Source organism: Rissa tridactyla, chromosome 2 (genome assembly GCF_028500815.1).
Source record: "Rissa tridactyla isolate bRisTri1 chromosome 2, bRisTri1.patW.cur.20221130, whole genome shotgun sequence".
NCBI lineage: Eukaryota > Metazoa > Chordata > Aves > Charadriiformes > Laridae > Rissa > Rissa tridactyla.
Window position 1 is genome coordinate 160,131,612 of NC_071467.1, and position 21,575 is coordinate 160,153,186.

A 21,575-nucleotide genomic window follows, 5' to 3' on the forward strand; every position below is an offset into this window, starting at 1 on the left:
ACTTCATGCAGTCCCGCTAGCTATAAATCTGACCTTTTTTTTTTTTAAATAAAATCAAAATCAGAAGTTGCTCGTTATCTCTTCCAACTCCTATCTATCCGTCAACATCCAAAAGTTTTAAAAGCCCTGCTTAAGCATGTCTCCACTCCATTGATGGAATATCCTTTAATATTTTATAGCTCTGACTTGCACTTCTAGAAGTACTAATTAATCTCACTAGATAAAAACTGGCACAAAATGGCACAAGTGAGAATAGCTCCATCCTTCCTCCCAGCAATCCTGTGCCAGTTCATCTTGGAGCATGTAATGATTTACTGTAATAGTTTTAGGCCCGTAATGGGGCCAATAACTGGCATCTGGAAGCCGTGAGGCTCTTTCCCAATGGATGCCATTCACATATAGTTATTTAATTAATTAACAGCTCCACTAGCATAAGCCAGTAAAGGGTCCATTAAAGTTTTTTTTTTTTTTTTAAATATCTTCCAAAGTAAGAACATATGCTGCACGCTGCTTTTCCCTCGGAGAGTGCTTAATGTTGCAACCTGTTTATCTTATGACTGATTTTCAAATTCCACCTTAACCAGCTGCTTTTCGCTCCGCTTCAGGATTCAGCAGCGCGCGAGCCGCCCAGCGCTCAGCGGGAGCAGCGGAATAACATTCTACCTGCATGTGCTCATTCCCGCACGAGGTGCCAAACCCCTGCAACGGCCGCCTGGCCGCCTCCACACTGCTCCCAGACGCCACACGTGATGCGCCTTCACTCGCCCGTTTCTCTGCTGAAAAAAAGAAAAAAAGAAAAGAAAACCCAATGATCAAGGTGTGGAGTTCATTTGGAATAAGCAAAATATCAGCGGGCAACCAAACCCCACCAGCCGCTGGCGGGAGTTGGTCAAGTTTGTGAAAAGCATTCGAGAGCCCAGTCCCGTGTGAAATGTGGAAAAGCTATCAGGGGCCATAACGCCAGCAAGGATGGGCTTGGTCTGGTTACAGTGCCAAAGGATTTTGCTTCCCAAGCGACGAGGATTCCGATTCCTGAGGTGCAATTAAATGCAAACCAAGGAGCTGGCCCGCAGTAGGGCGAAGGGCTCATCTGTAAGCCTCCCTCCTTCTGCAAGGAGCTGAAGAAGGAGATAAGAGTGGCGTCCCTTGCCATGCACGTGCAGCTCCGGCGTGGTGCCACGCAGCAGGCGTTATCTACGGAGCTGCCCCATAAGGACACGGTAGACATGACAACTGGAGAACCTCTGATGAGACGGTAATGTAGCGATAGGATGAGGGGTAATGGTTTTAAACTGAAAGAGGGGAGATTTAGCTTAGATATTAGGAAGAAATTCTTTACTGTGAGGGTGGGGAGGCACTGGAACAGGTTGCCCAGAGAAGCTGTGGATGCCCTTTCCATGGAAATATTCAAGGCCAGGCTGGATGGGGCTTGGAGCAGCCTGGTCTAGTGGGAGGTGTCCCTGTCCATGGCAGGGGGTTGGAACTGGGTGATCTTTAAGGTCCTTTCCAACCCGAACCATTCTGTGATTCTGTGTCATTTAACAATAACTTTCTAAAGTGAGCACTGCTAACACAGCGCGGCACAGTGTTACCTCCCTGGTGCGGCGCTGGGAGATACAGGACATGTCAAAGTCACATAATCCACGATGCAGAATGTGATGTGTTGTGTCCTTCCTCCTCCCGCTTTCCCTCCCATGGGCCCACAGCACAGCCTTCTGCCTGCAAGGCTCTCACCGTGGCGTGCAGCAAGGCTTTGGGAAAACAGAGTGCCCTTGAGGAGCCGTCCCTTAGAGCCCTTCAGCTGGGCTCGTTCCTGAGAGCCACCATGGATCGTCCAGGGGCTGTCAGAAAGCCAGGGAAAGGCCAGCAAGAGCTTGGTTTGACACGCTTGTGAGAGAGACGTCAGGTTTGCTTTGCCTAGATGTCAGGTATGGATGAGTGAAGGGACGTCTTTTTAACTTTGACATTTCATGTTCCTGCCTAGGTAGAGCCTCAGGCCTGACAAGCATGAAAAGTTCGGCAGCCAGCTCACTTCCAAGTCCATCTGGACCTCTGAAACTGCTCTTCAGCCTAAACTGCTAAAGTGACCAGTCTGCCAGGGCTTCCAGGTCATGGCAAGACCTCAATGGTGGTCTTCCTCCTTACAAAAGGTAATGGGAGTTGGCACTGCCTCTCAGGCAAAGCAGGGACTGTAGAGGAGGTTGTTCCCACTTTCAGGCAGTTGCCCGATGCTAGGAGCACTCTCGGGGAAGTGGTGCATGGACTGAATTCCTTCTCCTGTAGTAGGACGTTCAAACACACATCTCCCACCTTCCTTGGCAACACCTCACCACCTATAATGTGCTCTCCTGGGCAGGAGGGCGGAGGGAGGCTGTGCGTTCATTATTGCTCATGTCTGTATGACCTGTAATTTGCACGAACTCTATCAGAAGTCCCTGGAGCAGAGACCAGAGCTCAGGCTTTCTCCTCCTACGAAAGTGCCATAACCAATAGGCCATGCAAGGTCACCCCAGCTAACTTCACACATCAAGTAGCTAGATACCTAGATGTCTCATCCAGGCAGCAGAGAAACAGGCATTTCCTGTCCTGAAAGGAGACAAATATCTCTCTCGAGTTCCTTTTCCTCTCCACTGACTGTACGTGGAGCCTGGGGTGACTAACAGAGTCTTTGAAGTCCAGTTGTTCAATATCTAAATCAGGGCAGATGAGTTCCCCCTCTCCTCCCTCCACCCCTTTCCCGTCTTCTCCTCCTATCCCAGTAAACTTTTCATGTTGCCACAGCTCTAACAGGAAGACCTGGGAGCACGCGATTATCCTAATCCCCTGCAGAACAACCAAGAGTTAGGGGCTGGAAGGCTCACCATGGAGCCTGGGCTCAAACCATCTCCAGAAGTTCTCCTGTCACCCAGCGGATGTGTAGAGGAGGTTAATGAGATATGGCTTCCTTTCCCAGCTTATTTTAATAGATAAGAGTGACCACTTCTCGGTTCTTCACAAGTCGTGCTGTAGACACCTATCTTCTGCAAAGAACTGTAAAAAAATTATTAATTAATATGGTAATTAATACCCTGTGGGTGCTTTGTACTTTTCTGGAAAGCAAAGCAGCTATAAACCCAGTTTAACTGGCTATTTTGTTTTGCTGATTTGTACTGCTCTGGTACTCCAATGAATATGCTCTTTAAATGGGATTTAGGCATAGTATTACTCGTCTTCAAAATATTAGCAGTATTGCACAGTAGCCGTGACCTCAGGTTTGTTGATTAGTGTTCATTTACAGATAAATTATCTCAAAGTGGAATGAATGTTAAGCACATATATCTGAAATTTAAAGGAAAGTAAAACACCTCTAACAGATTTTGCAACTAAATTTAAACCAAGGAGCAGAAAACCCAAAACACTCATACCTAAAGTTAGACTTAGTTAACCAAACAGGTTAAGATTAGAAAGTTCATTCTGTAACAAATGTATTTCCTGATAGACTTGACTTTATTTCATGAGAAAAAATCCATGTTCTGTCATAAGCCTCATGAAAAAACTTTGACCAGCTACAGCCATAGATTTTAACGTCTGGGACGTCACAGGCAAATCCAAGGACCCAGTGTGGGACCTTTGTGTGCTGACTTCCCACCTCCGCATCCAGCCTTTAGACCAACCTTCCTCTTCCTCTCTAAGTTTGCAAATACATTAGACCGAACTTCTGAAAATATTAAGAGGTTTTTTGATTCTCTGCTGTGGAAGAAAACCCAATTCATGGCCTGAGAACTTCCTGGGACGGAAACACGATGGTGCAATTTGCTGTTTCCAGTAGTGTCACTGGAGGATTAGCAAGTATCGTTAAAACCATACAACAGAACTTTCACTGGACATATGCCGTATAATGTAAAAACACTCAAAGGATTAACAGCAATCAGTGGATACGTCTCTAGCTGTGCACAGACTGCAAATCTACAAAGAAGGTATTAGAGACAGAGGATATGAACCTGCAAGGAAAAAAATACAGTGGGGCCAGAAAGGAAATCGTAAGAGAAAGGTTATTCCTGTATTTGTAAAGTTTTATACAAATCCTTGCGTTACATCGTGGCTTATTTGTATTGCAGCGGCAGGTAGAGATCCCGCAATAAGAGATCAGTCACAAGATGCTGGGTTTTGTACACGCTGATCATGAAAAAAGAGTATATGCCCTGAAGCTTGCAGTCCAAGAGCTACTTCTTGCAAGTGCATCTACATGGTTGTACTGTCGACGTGCGGAGATCCAGTCCCAGGCACAAGCCCAAAATAGTTATTTAAATAAAACCATCTTTATTCTTTCAATGCTCATTATTAAAATAAAACACCTTTATTATGAATTTTAACAAGACCCATGCACTCCCTAGCTAGCTTTACTTCATCGCCCTCTTATCTAGAAGGTTTTTCCTAAAGTCAAATCTAAATTTTATTAGCTGCAAATGAAGCTGGTTCTTTCTTTCCCTATCCGCCAGTGGCCACGGGGAAAGATTTATCGCTATCCTCCTTACAATAAACTTTAACATATTGCAAGATTTTTATCATGTCTCTTCTTTAGACTCCACTGTTCCCAGACTAAACAAACAATCCTTTCAACATTTCCTCCTAGGTTTTTCCTTCTATGCCTCCGATATTTCTACTGTCTCTCTGCTGGACTCTCTCCAGTTTGTCTCCATTTTTCTTACAGTGCAGTGCCCAAAACTGGACACTGTATTCCAGCTGAGGCCTTACTGGTGCCAAGTGGAGTAGAATAATTATCTCCTATGTCTTAGGTTGCAGTCACACATCCTGTTCTGCCTGCAGCTGAGCTGGGTGAAAAGTTTATTTCTTTTCACCCACTCCAGCTGCTTATAACCCCCCCTCAGCTGCGGGCTCTCCCCCTCCCAGGTCAACCAGTGCAACTGCCGAATAATCGCTCCCCAACACAATCTGGGGAAATGATCCAGGTTAGAGTCAGTAATTCAAATAACAGGTCTTCTCTAATCATCACTTTAACAGACCCAGGTAAGGCTGAGGTATAAGCAGATATAAAGAAGCCAAAATCTCAGGTGAAAGGAGATGATGAGCAACAGGGTTACAGATGGCGGCTTTTGCTGTGGAGTAACAGCAGACAGAAAAGGACACCCGATATCATCCTTATATTCCACCTTTAGTCCACTCTGTGCCCTCAGTCCCTCCTGATGCTGCTGCTCAGCTGCGAGGTCCTCTTTTTCATAGAATCACAGAATGGTTTGGGTCAGAAGGGACCTTAAAGATCATCTAGTTCCAACCCCCTGCCCTGGGCAGGGACACCTCCCACTAGACCAGGCTGCTCAAAGCCCCATCCAGCCTGGCCTTGAACACTTCCAGAGACGGGGCATCCACAGCTTCTCTGGGCAACCTGTGCCAGTGCCTCACCTCCCTCACAGTAAAGAATTTCTTCCTAATATCTAAGCTAAATCTCCCCTCTTTCAGTTTAAAACTGTTACCCCTCGTCCTATCGCTACACTCCCTGATAAAGAGCCCCTCCCCATCTCTCCTGTAGGCCCCCTTTAGGTACTGGAAGGTGCTATAAGATCTCTCCGGAGCCTTCTCTTCTCCAGGCTGAACAACCCCAGCTCTCTCAGCCTGTCCTCACAGCACAGGTGCTCCAGCCCTCTCATCATCTTCATGGCCCTCCGCTGGACCCGCTCCAACAGGTCCGTGTCCTTCTTGTGCTGAGGACTCCAGAGCTGCACACAATACTCCAGTACTCCTTTTTGCATTTCTCCTCCCAAAGTGCAGTAGTTCGCACTTCATCATCAGGCTGATTTTATAACATTTTTCCCCAGTAATATTCTAAATTCAGGTTTTGTTGTCCCAAGTAAGATCACCCCAACAGCAGTATTCTGTGGGCGCATTCACTGTTTTCACGCCAAAGGTGGTCATGAAAAGGGCAAAGACAACAGTGAGGTCTGGCTGACATGCCCTCCTAGTGTGACAGCAATGCCTTCACTGCCATCACCTACAGGTTCTCATCTGTTGTCTGCTCCTGCAGCCACTTTGGAGTGACAACGTTTTGTGTCTGCGGACAGCACTGCACAGAACAGGGTCATAAGCCTTACTAGTGCCACAGTACCAATTTCTGTTGTGTTCCTCCACTTGCTCTGCCCATAGAGAGGACCTAACAGGACGCCACACGAGCTTCTCATGCTGTCAGGAGAAATACAACTGAACAACTTGGAAATACTGTAGTGGTTAGACTGGAGATGAGCATTTCTTTTCTTTACCTGTGGCTTCTGCAAAGATATGATGGAGACTTGAGTTGGCTGCTGATCAGCCTAGCAAATCCTCTACAGAACAGAGTGTTTCATGCTCTGGGGAACGAACACTTGGGAAAACAACAATGCTAAGCCACTTTTGTCACACTAAGGGCATTTCTATACCAACCAGGACCACCGGACACAGTGAAACCATTCAACGAAGTGACCCTGAGAAACTCCCTCCCACAGCTGACGTTTCCTTCTGCCGATTAGATGGAGTTAGACAAGTTTTGGTTTATTGCCTTCAGCTCCGGGCATACCTGCATACCACCCTTAGTTTATCCACGCATCCCCTCCCTGTCCATCCTCATCCCCTGTTCTTCCCCTCCTTGTCTACTTTCCATCTCCTTCCATTGAAACTTTCCCCCAACAGCGTCCTTCTCATTTTCTCAGGCTCCCCTCTGCCACCTCGCCATTCTCCTCCTGGCACCACCACAGCCCCTACTAACGGCCCGCGGGCACCGCTCTGCCCGGGCACAGCTGGGATGACGCTGATCATGCCATAAACTCCGGCTATTTTCTCAGGCTCTTTGGAAGTGGAGGGTTAGGTAGCGCGAGCTGATGGCAGGATGAAGTAATAGGAGTAGAGATGAGGTGAAGTTCTTGTTCTGTCTTGAACACAGACTGCCAATCATGCCATAATAGATGGTGGTTCTAGGCAGGGAACAGCTTTTCAGCCCACCAAAATTAGACGATTAAATGGAATTTCCTCTATGGGCTAATCAGGATCTGAACCCATTTCTCTGGAGATAAAAGGCACAGCTCAATCTCCTGATTTGCGAGGTCATCTGGAATACAAATCAACTTTCGTGTATTCATTTGAAATGTTTTTATGTTAGGGATTTTTATTTTTTTTTTAAATCTGCTTGTTAGTGCCTTGTGCCGAAACTGGAGCTGTGAAGTGACTTTTTCTCACTAGAGGCTAAATAAAGTACTGTACTGTTTTTATAAATGTCCTAAGCCTTGCCAGAAGGCTGGCAATGAAAGAGGCTGGCAGGAGACAGGCACCGGCTCTGTTCTGTATCACGGAAGTAAGCCCAAGGACGCCGGCCAGTGCCTCCCATCCGCGGGAATGTGACCAATTACTGCGCAGATGATGTCATTGGATGGCAAAAGCACTTCCCTCGCAGCTCCCCCTGCTCTGCCAGCTCCAACCTTCAGTGTATTTTCCTCAGCCTGGTCCATGTACTGTAATAACTAAGTCAACTGGAAAAAATATTGAAGAAAAGACTGAGGAAAAACAGAGCGTAGGGGCAGCTGGAGCCAGCAAAGAAGGCACACTGAGAGCTATAAAGAAGCTTTGTGCAGCAGCTCCTCTCAACTTCAGGATATTTAGTTCCACAGGAGTTGGAGAAGATGGGTAATAAGCTGGCCTTTATTTTAAGGGATATCCCTTGTAGTCTCAGCTGCATAAAGATCAGTCTTTGGGTATGTGGAAACAGTGCTAGCAGTATCTCTCTTTCAGTACCTCCTGCCGCTCACTCCATTGAATGGCCTTGGTCCAGCCGGAGAGGAAAAAAGCCTTCCATCCCCAAACGGTCATCAGTCTGAAGGAAAAGAGGTGATGAAAAGAGGCTGCGAGTGATGAAGTGAAGTAATAATTTATAGAAAGATACATGACCGCAGCACTCAGGTGCCTGCTCAGGAACGGGGCCCAGTACTGCTAATCCCGAATGTGAGGAATACGTGCCTGTGCCTCCCCTGCCCCGAAGCCCACGCCGTGTCCCGCGAAGGAGAGCACGTCTCTCGGCTCCACGCACCTGAGCTGCCCCATGCGCGGGGTCAGGAGCACCAGCCTGGGCATGGGATGAGGCTGCCCCGAGATCGAGCCAGGAAGGCGAGGGACAGCGAGGGACGTGGCCAGGCTCAGCCACAGCATTGCTCAGGCGAGGACGGGGTGAGGGCTGGAGCAGAGGCAGCTCCGGGTGAAGGGGTTGACCCCTGATGGGGTTCTCCCAGCTCGTCTCACACAGCCCCTTCCCCAGCAGCCCACACCCGGGCGGCAGCCACCCTGCATCCCAGCTGGCCCGGAGCACCAGCACCCAAATCCTCGGAGGGAGGATGCGGTTTTGCAGACCCAGGGTCTGGATGTACCTATGTAACTACTCATAGAATCATCCTACAGAGGTGAATGCTCCACACAAACCATGAGTTGAGACATCCAAATGGTTCCGTGCAATTCGGGAGTATGTACAGATTTGCAAATCAGCTTTGTATTATCGTGAATCAATACATGCGATGCTGATTATGCATATATATATAAATTCAAATTGGCTGTGTTATCATGAATCTATACATGTAGTGCTGATTATGCATATAGGCAAATTCCAACTGGTTTTGTGTTATTGTGAACCAATATACGTATTGCTGATTACACCTATCCAAGTTTTTACATGTTATAGCCAATGGGGGAGAGCCAAGCTTTGAGGACGGACGGGAAGAAGCAGCAGTCTTACAGGCATTGGGCAGAATGTCCAGGGACCAACGTGTTAAACTGTTCAAAAAACAAGTTCAAAATTTTACTTGGAAAGAAATTCGAAATAAAATTGCCTTGAATGTATCAGGAGGGAAGGCCGCTCAAAGTGTTCTGTTGTGCTAGGCAAGCCAGCAAATGTTCACACTTCCTTTTAACCACAGTCACCTGCACACAGTTAGCGAACATTTTTCTACCCTCATCATTTTGCTCCCAAGCCGGTGCTTTTCTGTTCTCCCTCCATTACGAAACTGGCTTCAAATCGTGTCTCAAGTCTGATGTGACAGAGACGAAGAGCAAAAAGATGCCAGATTGCTGGTGGGGGCTCTGGATGGCTGGGACATCGCTGGTAGCTGGAATATGCTACGACTAAGGGAGAGCAAAGGAGCCCAAGTTTTTCAGACGCGATTGGAAGGTTCCAGGGGACTTATCTCTGTCTTGTGAAACACTTTGCAGATCTTCCAACTGGTAAAATGTAAAGTGACACTAAGTGAAATAAGCTACTTTATAATTCTGCTATAAGTATCTTCAAGAACCATATGAGCAAATTATAAATTGTTTAATAAAATAAAAGTTCTTCTGGTCCAAGAAGGGTTTTCTTTTTAATGGCTACTTCAGATGTTCAGTTAAATGTATTGTGACCAATGTAATTATAATTTCCCTGTATCTCAAAATTGTCTAATCAAGCACTAGTGGGCTGAGTATTTCATATGCACAAATGTGATACTGAACTCTTTTCTTGTGGATTTAATCTTTCGTTTCCACTCATCAGAAGCACAAAAAATGTGGAGACAAGGACTAGATAGAAGAGTATCATCTTCCATTTCCACTCACCAGAAATACAAAAAGTGTGGAGAGAAGGGCTAGACATAAGAGTATAATAGGTAAAACCAGCCTGGAATAAACACAGGCTCAAAAATCAAAAGAAAGGTTGGACATAACTTTACTGCAGGAGGAGAGGAGAGCAAAACAGGCGGAGAAAAAAAAAAAGAAAACAAGCAGAACTAACTACTTTTAGAATGGGAGTTTGCTCCTGTAATGAAAGGGGTGACATCATGTTTGTCTGCAGCAGTGAAGGGCTGAACTCGGTGACCTCAGATATCCCTTCCAGCTTCTTGGGCACACAGATACCATTTCACTGAGCACAAAAGGAACACCTGACCCCGCTTCCTTCTGCCTCCCAACCAAACAATGCAGGCTGTCTAAGGGCAGGAGAAGCAATTTATGTATTGACTGCTTTTTAAGAAAGGTACTCAGGGTGTTATCTGTGCTCCTTCACCTCTGGATTTAGGCAGAATTTAGGCACCTTAGTTCCAGAGGTGCCAAAGGGAGCACTGCCTCACCACCATCATTGCCTAATCCCTGAGGAGCCCTTCTCCTCAGCTTGAAAGCCAGGTCGTTCTTCCATCTAAGCTCTTCTGCAACCTAGATTTAGGCCAAATCCTACAAATCACTTGAAAGATCACTGGAAAGGCATACTCAGAAGAAGACGACAAACGCAAACAGAAACATGGCGATGGAGGTGAAATCTCTCCCCATCTTTTTCACAGCCATTTGGACACACGCTTGGGAAGCATGAAAAGCACACTGCAGGCTCTGCTCAGCCTTGTGCCACCGGTTGTTTCTTAAAAAAGAGCGAACCCGGCTCAGTTTGGCACCCAAGAGAAGAGGCTCCTCTGGGGCCAGGAGCCCAAAGGGCAGCAGTTCCCGTGGGCAGCCCTCGGGCAAGGGCTGGAGCTTCGGGGAGGGCAGGGAACGCAAACGCAGCATTTAGCACCGGCTCCATCCCACCAACTCTGCCTTCACCTGGGCAAGCAGATTGGCTTTTTGACTCACCCTCTGCATATGAAGCCTAAATGTCCAATCTAGGTGACCCGCCTTGTCCTGCTGCAGTCAGGACCATAATTTCAGCTTTTGCAATGACTAATGGGGACCTAAATTAGGTGGTCTTTATTCCTGAGCTCAGTTCCTTAACCCAGCTTCCCCAGTATAAAGTGACTGTTGCAATTAGCAGCATGGTGACTAACCAGGTAATAGTTTTGGGTTGTGCTGCACAGACTTCACAGGTGTTTCAAAATGCCACTAAGCTTTAGAGGGCATTGCTTTTCCCTGCAGATTGAAGGAACAGCATCCACCAGCACTATGGAGCAGGTATGTCCGTCAGCAGCGTGAATTCACCATAAATATTGTTTCCCGCTTTGTGGATGCTGTCTCCGTCTCCCCCTCAGGATGCAATAATCACACTGTGTTGCCCATTCCTCGGAGTCACTGGCATTCAGCAGAATACAATATCCCTTCTTTGGTATTTTGTATTGCTACTTTTGTATTGCCATTTTGGGAAGAAATGGGTGTATGGGCCACCCGTGGAAACTCAGCAAGAGCTGTTGTTCCTGCTGAGCTCCTGCGGGCGATGTGGAAGGAGCTGGCTCTGGAGCCTCCCTCTCTCTTGCAGAGGCGAGATGCAGCCCAGCAGCTCCCGCCGTGCCGGTGGCTGCACCCCAGCATCCCCCTGACTCCGAGCACTCTGCCCGCTCACCCCAGGGGGATTCAGGGGGGGCTCATTTAGGTTTTCTCCTGTTTCTTTTTTCCACCCTGGTTTTTAACTCTGTCAGCACAGACAGGTGCAGACAGATGTGAGCTCACCCTGCCCGCACGCCAAGCCAACCGGACTTGTGCCAGCCACTGTCTAGGAGCCATGGAGCTCTATTAGCGTGGCTCAGCGCCCAAGCTCATACCCTGCTGAGAAGGCACGGGCAGGAGCAGCTTGTCTGTCTCACACAGCCTAACAGGCCTGCCCTGGAAAGCTGAGGACCAGCTACCTCTCTCTTAAATACGGATATAGGCATGAAAGCAAAGGGCTCTGATCGTTTCAGGAAATGCCCCGTTATCTTTCTTTGAAACTGCCATGGCCGAATCCAGCAGAGACCTTAGGAAGAGCACAGGGAAAGCCAAAGCGCTGGGGAGCTGGCTGCCTCCTTACCTCTGCTCTGGCCCTCCCAGTCCAGATTGCCTATGTTTACCTCCTCTTCCTTAAGGGAAATGGAGCATAACGTGCACTTTCCTAATGTAATTTTGGCCAGCAGCTATTGCTTGAAAGCTTTGTGGTGGCCTGACATTAAAAAATTATAAATCTGTTAAAAAAGGTAACACTTTTCTAGAACACAGTCACACATTATATCCTATTTTGATAGAAAGCGAACTGTACCAGCATCCTTCAGCACATATGTGGGGATGTCAAAGAAAAAGAACCATTTTCAAAAGAAATTCCTGGCTGCCAATAAATGGTTTACTATCAGATCCTTTGTATATCAATATGGTGACTCAAGGCTGTTTCTGCTGCAATATAGAAATGCATTCAGTGTTTCTTTGTGCAATAGCTACTTGGCTTACCCTGCTAAGACGTAGCTTCCAATGTTTGTGATCAGGGGGAAAAGGTCCAGCAATAAAGCCCAGTGCCAATATGCCCAGTTTTCTCGGAAAGATAAGGAGCATTAGGAAGGGAGCTAGTTCTTAAATTGGACTACCTTCAGATAAAAAGTTTCTGACTGTATTTGTATTTGGCAATTAAAGGTCAGCAGCCAAATCTACTTCCCTATTCTAAAACTCCCATAAGCTTCACACCCAAAAAATGTTTTTTTTTTGTTGCTGTTGTTCCCTTTCTCTCTAAGCATTATAAACCAATAGCAGCATTTGGTAGAATGGGAATGACAGACAATTCTCGTAAATTAAACAGACTTCATGAAGAAGATCTTAGGACTATTTTGAAAAGCAGTACGTTATGCCAAGATCTGGCCATGTCTGATAGATATTCAAAGTTTCAGTGATGTTATGTTAATTGGAGGAGTCTTTCTCTTGTAATCTGTCTCCATACAAGCTTGTAGAGAAGTTAATATGAATAAAAAGAAATAGCTGAAACCTTCAAGTCCTTGAAAACAATCAAGAGTAGAAATTGCAGTTGCTGGATGCTTTCTTCCTGCATCTGAACGGGTCAGCATGGAAGAAGGAGAACCTGGGACAAAAACGGTCACTCTGTCGTTGTGATTCCAGAGGTTGCAGCTCTCATCCTGTTGCATATCCTTGGGAAAGTCCATACTGAAAAGCCTGCACTGCACTGAGATGCTTGAAAAATTATTTGGGTTGTGGCATGCAACAAACATCTATTCATTAAAGTCTTGCAATTGTGACCCAGCCCTTCATCTTGCACAAGATCTATAAAAAAGGCTGAGTGACTATAAATGTGTCCCTTGAAGCAAATTATGGAAGACATTATAGGAAGGCTGGTTTCTAGCCAGCTTTTCCAGCCTAATGAATTCCTTTCAAGGATGTGTGAAAGCTCTATTGAGACCAATGGTGAGTATCCTTGGACTCCTCTAGGAAGATTTTATAAGGGGTCCCGACTATTGTATTCTTATTTTTCTTCTATTTTCAGAGAGCAGTTAGTTAGAAAATAATTTGAAATGGTAACGCTACAGTTCAAACACATTTCACTGTGAGAACAGACCTAACTGATCCGTGAAGAGTCAGCAAAAGGCTCTTGGACAGATTCAGTTTTATCATGATAACAATCAGCATGCAAATTGTTACAATTTGTGTGCTGCCCATTCTGGAAGAGATAAAAGAATATTTTCTTGCATCTTCCACACTAGAACCCCATTCACTTCATTAATGCCCAGATCTGGACTTTCAGTGTGTTCGTACAGACATCAGCTATACATAGATACGGAATGAGAATACCGAGAGTCAAGGAAGATGTTGCTCATATCAAATACCTGTGGGTACCTTGTGTTTATGATACCTCTTGCAGCAAAAGGACTGTCATCTACACGTTTACCATTTATCAGCTGACTTCATATATTTTCTGTTTCTCCATTAACGGAGAGAGAAAAATAATGATCTGCAGTGTTTCTCTAGAGAGAGAAACACTACTCTAGAGGATGGTTTGCTCTTTCAGAAACCATTGCTTCCATTACTCCTGCCCAAGATGTTAGGATGAGCAGGGGAAGTAAGGGAGAGAAATGATGAACTACATGGAGAGAACCTACTAGGTGCAATGAATGGGAAAAAGAGGGATGTTTCATCTGGGAAGGAAAAGGCACAGGGCAACGGGGAAAAAGATGGTAAAGAAAGAGAACAGTGTATAATATGCAGACAGAAAGGATGGGAGATGAATGAGTGGAATCAAAAAAAAGAAAAGGGAACGAAGTTTTAGCTGAAAAGTTCATCACGGGTTCTTTATTTGTGTGTCTTCCCATCCAGTTGTACTAGAATATCCTGATACTCATCTTTTCGCTTAGGTACTAGAGCAAATCACGAGGCACGCAGAGTTAAGGAAGTATTACAGACACCAGCACATGCCAGACCAACTCCGCTGGACCTTGTCAGATTAATTCCTGCAGCTGCTGTTGGTACACTTCTTTGTAAAGTGCTACACTAATCATAACTCTTGTTATTATCCAAAGAGATAAACGTGCAAAAATAGGTGTCGTCACACGTAGCAGAAATTACACACACATCCTAAAATACATGCCATTACATGTAATAAATAACCGTGCAGCTCCACAGGCTGCCTTTCAATGGAGTTGCCAACTAGAGGTGCTTTTGTCTTTATCAGCAAGGCCTAATACGTCATGTGTTTGTAGAGAAAAGACACACACATCAGAGTATCTTGCTACAGTCTACACTCATGGGCAACACGCAAGAACCAGTCTTTCAACCACTTTGGAAAGCCGAGCCATAGAATTTAAGCATCTCCCCATTTTATTGTTTTTCAGACTACAGACAGAGGAAAATTAATTCCCCATGTAATTCCATTGAAATCTAGTACATTAACTGAGGGGCTGCATTTATTTAAGCCTGTACCAATATTTATGAGATGAATTTAGGCCCAGAATGTGTTGGCTGATGGCCCTTTATTGGGAGATGAACCGGATTGCTTTACTGGGAAGACTCCCCAGCCATTGGGAGTGACAGTGGGGAGCAGGGAGGAAGAAAGAGAAGAAAAGGACAGAACAGAGTGTCAAGACCACAATAATTAATGCTTAGTGAGGCAGAAAAGGAGACAGGCTCACAGGATGGCAATTCTAGCATCTTAATTCATATGTTGTGGAGTTTCAAAGTCAAATCAATGGCTTGAACACAGCTTTATTGACACAGATGTACCACAAGGAGTTCATACGCTTTCCATTATTTAAAAAACAATCACAACCAGCATCAAATTGTCCTGCCAGAGCAACAGAAGTCTTGCCACAGACTGCAGTGGAAGCAGGAACAAAACAGGTGGGACAATCTTTTGAGCCTTACTCAGTTTAGATTTTAGAAATACACCTGACTTTGGTATCACAGCAGCAGAGGCCTGCATAGCTGAGAATAAGAGACAGTTAATTTCAATACGGGGATGATGACTTGGGTATATTTGAAAGTAATTAGAGATAATAGAGCTAGAAAGAAGCTGGAAAAGAGTACAAAGAAAGGGAGGGAACATGAAGAGAAAGTGAAGATCCTCTTCACAGAAAATAACATAGAAAGATGTAGACATTTCCAGTGCTTTGCACACCCTGGAGACGAATTTTCAATCTAATTTTCCAAGTTACTTAGAAGTTCCCAAGGCTGAAGAATATACCTCTTGCAAGACACAGATTTTCCACAGTGCTTTAATATATAGAGAAAAAAATTTAAATCTAGCCATCGTATTTGAGAAGTTGTGGCAGTCCGGTGAAGTGCCCACTGACGGGAAAAGGGGAAACATAACCCCCATTTTTAAAAAGGGAAAAAAGGAAGATCTGGGGAACTACAGACCAGTCAGTCTCACCTCTGTGCCTGGCAAGATCATGCAGCAGATCCTCATGGAATCTCTGCTAAGGCACATGGAAAATAAGGAGGTGATTGGTGACAGCCAACATAGCTTCACCAAGGGCAAGTCATGCCTGACAAATTCGGTGGCCTTCTACGATGACATTACAGCATCGGTGGATAAGGGAAAAGCAAGTGATATCATCTACCTGGACCTGTGCAAAGCATTTGACACTGTCCTGCACGATGTCCTGGTCTCTAAACTAGAAAGACATGGATTTGACAGATGGACCATTTGGTGGATAAAGAATTGGCTGTATGACAGCACTCAAAGGGCTGTGGTCAATGGCTTGATGTCCAAGTGGCAGCCAGTGATGCGTGGCGTTCCTCAGGGGTCAGTACTGGGACAGGTGCTGTTTAACATCTTTGTTGGCAACATGGATGGGATTGAGTGCACCCTCAGCAAGTTTGCCAATGACACCAAGCTATGGGGCGCAGTTGACATGCTGGAGGGAAGGAGATGGCATCCAGAGGGACCTGGACAGGCTTGAGAGGTGGGCCCGTACAAACTTCATGAAGTTCAACAAGGCCAAGTGCACGTGGGTCAGGGCAATCCCAAGCACAAATACAGTTTGGGCGGAGAACGGCTTGAGAGCATCCCTGAGGAGAAGGACTTGGAGGTACTGGTTGATGAGATGGTCAACATGAGCCAGCAATGTGCACGTGCAGCCCAGAAAGCCAACCGCATCCTGGGCTGCATCAAAAGAAGCATGGCCAGCAGGGCGAGGCAGGTGATTCTGCCCCTCTACTCCACCCTAGTGAGACCCCACCTGGAGTACTGCATCCACCTTTGGAGCTCCCAACATAAGAAGGACATGGACCTGGTGGAGCGGGTCCAGTAGAGGCCGTGAAGATGATCAGAGGGCTGGAGCACCTTTCCTACTAAGACAGGCTGAGAGAGTTGGGGCTTTTCAGCCTGGAGAAGAGAAGGCTCTGGAGAGACCTTATAGCGGCCTTCCAGTACCAAAAGGGGGCCTACAGGAAGGGTGGGGAGGGAACTCTTTCTCAGGGAGCATAGCAACAGGACAAACTGAAAGAGGGGAGATTCAGATTAGATATTAGGAAGAAATTCTTTACTGTGAGGGTGGTGAGGCACTGGCACAGGTTGCCCAGAGAAGCTGTGGATGCCCCATCCCTGGAGGTGTTCAAGGCCAGGCTGGATGGGGCTTTGAGCAGCCTGGTCTTGTGGGAGGTGTCCCTGCCTATGGCAGGGGGGTTGGAACTAGATGATCTTTAAGGTCCCTTCCAACCCAAACCATTCTGTGATTCTAAGTCCGTAGCCTTAAATAAAGTGCGTCCAGATGCACAAAAGTGTACGTGCCCTTTGAAACACTCAGCAAAGTGATCAACATTCAATAATAGTTTCTTCAGCTTCCTACAGAGGAAGTAGTTCAGAAGCAATGTGGCAGTCTCACTGAAATTACAACGGAAATTACTGCTGAATTCAAAGTCAAAATTAATAACAGAGACAGTATAGGATAAATTGAGCTTCTTTAGTTCATTTTCAAATACTACTTATTTAAAAATATAATCAAATTTTAGTTTGTCACATATGTTTATATTTGTGAAACATTGTTACGTATTCTGTTTACTCATGTAGAAGCTGGGTCTCAGAGAATTCCACCTCTTCTTTGCAATTAGACTTTTCCACCATCATCCGTAATTTTGTCACTTCCAGAACGGATTACACAATAATTTAGGGCAAGCAGAGAGGGACCTTTGGGATCACCAGTCTGTGGACTGCAGAGAAGTTTTGACCAACGTGCCCATACAACACTCAGGCTCTGCTCGCTGCTTTGGATACCTCTTCAGTTCTAGGTATAATTCATATTTTTAGTGATATACTGTTAAGGCTTTGATAATCTGGAACTCGATTTAAATATTGTGTCTCCTTCAAATCTGAGTTGTTGCTGTTGGGAGCTTGGTTTGCCAAAATCAACAGCTGAGTGTGATTGGTCTGTACATCAAAACCCGCACTTGGTACATTTTGGGCTTCTTAAGTCAAGCCAACCATTTTCAATGCTATTGTATTTATACATTTGCATTTGCTTGGTTGGTTTGCCCCTTTGCTGATGGATTGACAGTCGTGGAGTATTCCTAGTTTCTTGATGCCCCTTTATCAATGGCAGATCACCTTCCAAGACTGAAGGTCACCTGGTTTTACAGGTGTTACGCACAGCCGTGCCAGGGGACCAGGGAGTGCTGCAAAGCTTTTCCTCCGTGTTAGCACAAGCAAGCAGTATGAGCCCTCCAACACCAAGCAATATGGTTATGCATCAGTACGATCCCCTCCAGCCCAGACAAACTGGGGCTGAACCCTGAGATGCTGCGTAACAAAGTCAATAACAAAATGTGCATATCTGAAAAGAGAATTATTGCTGTTGGTATAATGGCTACTATGCTTCCCTGGAAAATGCAACATATTGTGGTGCTTTGCTCAGGCACTTTTTTTTTTCAAGGCACTATTGCCATCTCCAACATTTGAGAACTACAGTTTGACCCTCAAAATCATAAGCCTGTCTGTAAAATTATAAATGTGGAGCTCTTTTACTTTGCTTTCTGTTTTTGTGACCTGGGTCACATTTGCAAGCTTTATACTCTAACCATTAGGACTAGAAACTTACTTGAAATTAAAGAAGAGGAAAGCTGAGTTTCTAACCTCATTACACAACTCTAGTAGCTGGAGTCTAAGTGAAACATCAAAGATCACAAGACTGGTGATAAAATCATGAGTGCTGACAACATCAATTTACAGTAGGAGGTGGGATAGCAGGGGAAACTCAGGGCAAATGGATTTACTTTTTATCTTAATGTTTTTACAGGCTGCCCACTTTTATCTTTAATAAGAAGTTTTCAGTGGCAGTTCTTTCTTCGTGTATCTGTGCATGACATTAAAAGGTCACTTCTGCATTAATACCTGATGCCATTTGCTAACTGCATCTTTCTATCAGAGATAACATGAAAAGGTAGGTGTACCGATGCTACGTCTGGTGCTAATATCACAGCAAAGAGGTATTATGGAAGTACAGGTCATAAGTGCATGGCCGAAATGGTATTGCGAGGGATTCCAGTCCCCTGTTGTGTGTGTGAAGAATACATGATGTTTCTCACCACTACGATATTTACTGCCTGAGTGAAGAATATTGTATTGGGAATTTACCAGTAAAGCTCCACATTCTTTGTGAAATGGGTGGCTGTCAGGCACTGCTTGCTCTCTTTTATGCCTCAAAATTATCTCAGTGAAGAATAACGTGCAAACTTAAAAATGTACATATAGTTAAACCTTTCACTAGCATAAATTAGCTGTAATTAAGCCAAGTAATTAACAGATCACAATGATTATAGATCAACAGACTGGCCAGATCAAGAATTCAGGTCAGTTTTAAGTAATGCCAAAGATGCATCAGTGACAAAGTAGCCAGCTGTCCCTCCACTATTAGAATTAGTTTCCAAATCGTGCTTTTATTGTTTGAAATCCTGCAGTCAGAGGGAACTGTGTACTCACCAGTCCATTCCACCATATGCAAAGGGTTGTCGTTGGTAGGTCTCTTGGTCACCCACCTGCTGTCATTGGTGTGCTCTGTCACTGATCTGAAAAATGAATACTCCTGCTCTATCACGATAATCCTCTGATTTAAAGCAGGAGTCAAGCCTGGTCCAAATGTCCAGTTTGCTTCAGCTGCTTTGCACAGCTCCAGTGGTACAAGCAGAGTGTGCAAGCACATTTCATGGTAACAAGCGAAAGTTCGTTATATGACGTAATGCTGGTATTATATAGCTTCCACTCATTAACCAGGCTCCAGTCCCATCTGGGTGGGACCGAGTGCTTTCGTTCACGTTCATGGATGATTATGTTGCTAATTGGAAGGAGAGACACAACCCCTGTGTGAACGGAGAGGAGGTGCTGAGGATCTGAACCGTGGCCTTTGTCACAGCAGAAGCGATTCAGCCCAGCCCTGCACCGGCAGGAGCAGACCTGTTTCTCACACGGCATCGCTCAGCCTGGGCTCCGTGCTCGGTGCGAAGGCAGCAGGGCTGGCCAGGACCTCTACAAGGAGTATTTTTGTCCACCCTTTCAGCTGCAGTCTCGGCACTGCTCACGTGAAGCTGTAACTCTGCCCTCTCAACGAGTGTCAGCTCTAGGACAGGAGACAACGGCAGAAGTTAATGCAGGGGAGGATCTCCCTTAAACCTTCCTCCTCCCCTCCCTGTATCCAAAGTGTATATCAAACAAGGAATTTTCCCCAGAGAAATGATGTTAAGCCAGAGTTATGTAAAGAAATCAGAATATTATGATTACCACCCACCCCCCCTCAAAGTTACAAACTCCGGAAATTCAAGAGAAGTATCTACGCACAACCTTGTACTACTAAAATGCAGAAATTCAGACATCCAAATAACCTCAAGTTTGCTCTGACGTGATACATAACCTTGTGTAACTCACAAGCATGGGAGAATTTTACAGTTCATAGTCTGAATTTAGTAGAAAAACAATTTTTAAAGAAAAATTAGTTTAAAAAATACGTTTCAGTCCATTTTTTCCCCACATATTGCTACGGGAACAGGGTTTGACACTTTCATTCTCATGCAGGTGATTTGGCGTTTCATCTAATTTAATAGATTCCATCTTTCTATAAAATTTGACTACAGAGGTCAAAGAAGGAAATGCATTGTCATCTCTGCCTGCTTTCTTGGGGGAGCATTGAGGTTAGCCTTCTGGATTTAAAATCTTACCACAGACACGGAAAACAAGATTGGCTAACCACAATGACTTGACTCAAAGAATTAGCAACACTGACATAATGTAGGCATTTCTGAAAATCTAAAGTCAGAGTTCTGCATACTTTTTTAAAATAAGTAGCAATCCAGGAATCTAGGGCAACAAAACTCCACAGGCATCGCAGAATTTTATTTCAGCCAACATCAATCTTCCCTCTTTTCAGACAAGCTGTATTATACTGGTAAATCAGCAATGTTAGATCAGTCAAACCAGCTGAATGCAAAAGCTGAGGGAACAGACCAAATTTGTACTGTGTATAGAGATAAAGGAAAACTGCTCATAAAGTTGAATCTTAAATAAACATTAACTCTTAGTAAGAGTACACAGGGAAAAGGAAAGACTACAGTCTAAAACTTCTGAGAGGCCTCTGATTAAATGTACAGTGAAGTGGGAAATGGACTTGGGTTTCTCTGTGCTTCAGGGGCTGCAGCTTATGTACCCAGAGCTTTAGCAGAGCGAAGCCAGACTTACTACGAGGACAGCAACAGAGCCACAGAGAACCGGGGCTAACCACCCAGGAGCACGCCCAGCTTGATGGATTCCGTAGCTGACACTGCTGGGATGACACCGCTGGGATGACACCGTTAGAGGCACAGGAGCTAGCTTTTTCAAAGCATCTGCACAAACTAGGCCACCGCACCGCAGATGCTGCTGGGACTCCTGCTTGCTGCCCCTACAGATTCCACTGCGGTGGCTGAAGATGTGACATCCCTGTCTTTCCGGGGAGGACCCCTTCCTGCAGAGATGGCAGATGCAAATGTGTGCTAGTTGCTGAGTCACTGATGTGCCTATTAAACCTCCCTGTTAGTTTAAACTGATTTATGTTAAAGATACCAGCCTGGGAGCTGCTGAGCTTCAGGGGCAGTATGGGTTTGTTTCTGCTGATCATACAGTTTTGAGTGAAAACTCAGCAATGGAAGCTCCAGCAGCTGAGGAACTCGTACATATGGAAATGCTGACCACACTACGGGGTCTTGCATCAAACCCTGTGGGACTCTGGAGGTTTAGACACCCTCTTCACTGAGGGCAAGGACCTCTTCTCTTACATCAGCCACGTCTCTTTCACATAGACCCCAAACCACATGGGACACGGTGTTTTGAATGCTCCAATGCAACCTTCCTCAAACTTGCCACATCTATAGAAACAGAACGTCTCACTGCTTTGTAGGTACCCTGAAATAACCTTTAA

At 45.4% G+C, this 21,575-nt stretch overlaps 1 long non-coding RNA gene across 3 annotated transcripts in view; it reads right to left on the minus strand.

The window, feature by feature from the left end:
• The window catches only part of LOC128906192 (uncharacterized), a 44,478-nt gene that overhangs the window by 12,497 nt on the left and 10,406 nt on the right, over positions 1-21,575 (minus strand). For 2 of the 3 annotated variants that reach the window (XR_008465094.1, XR_008465093.1), the window contains 3 exons: positions 19,112-19,745; positions 2,862-3,030; positions 664-776 (listed from right to left, as the gene is read on the minus strand). This is a non-coding gene — a long non-coding RNA (uncharacterized LOC128906192). The remainder of the gene's footprint in view (positions 1-663; positions 777-2,861; positions 3,031-19,111; positions 19,746-21,575) is intronic. The other variant, XR_008465095.1, reaches the window with a different exon arrangement.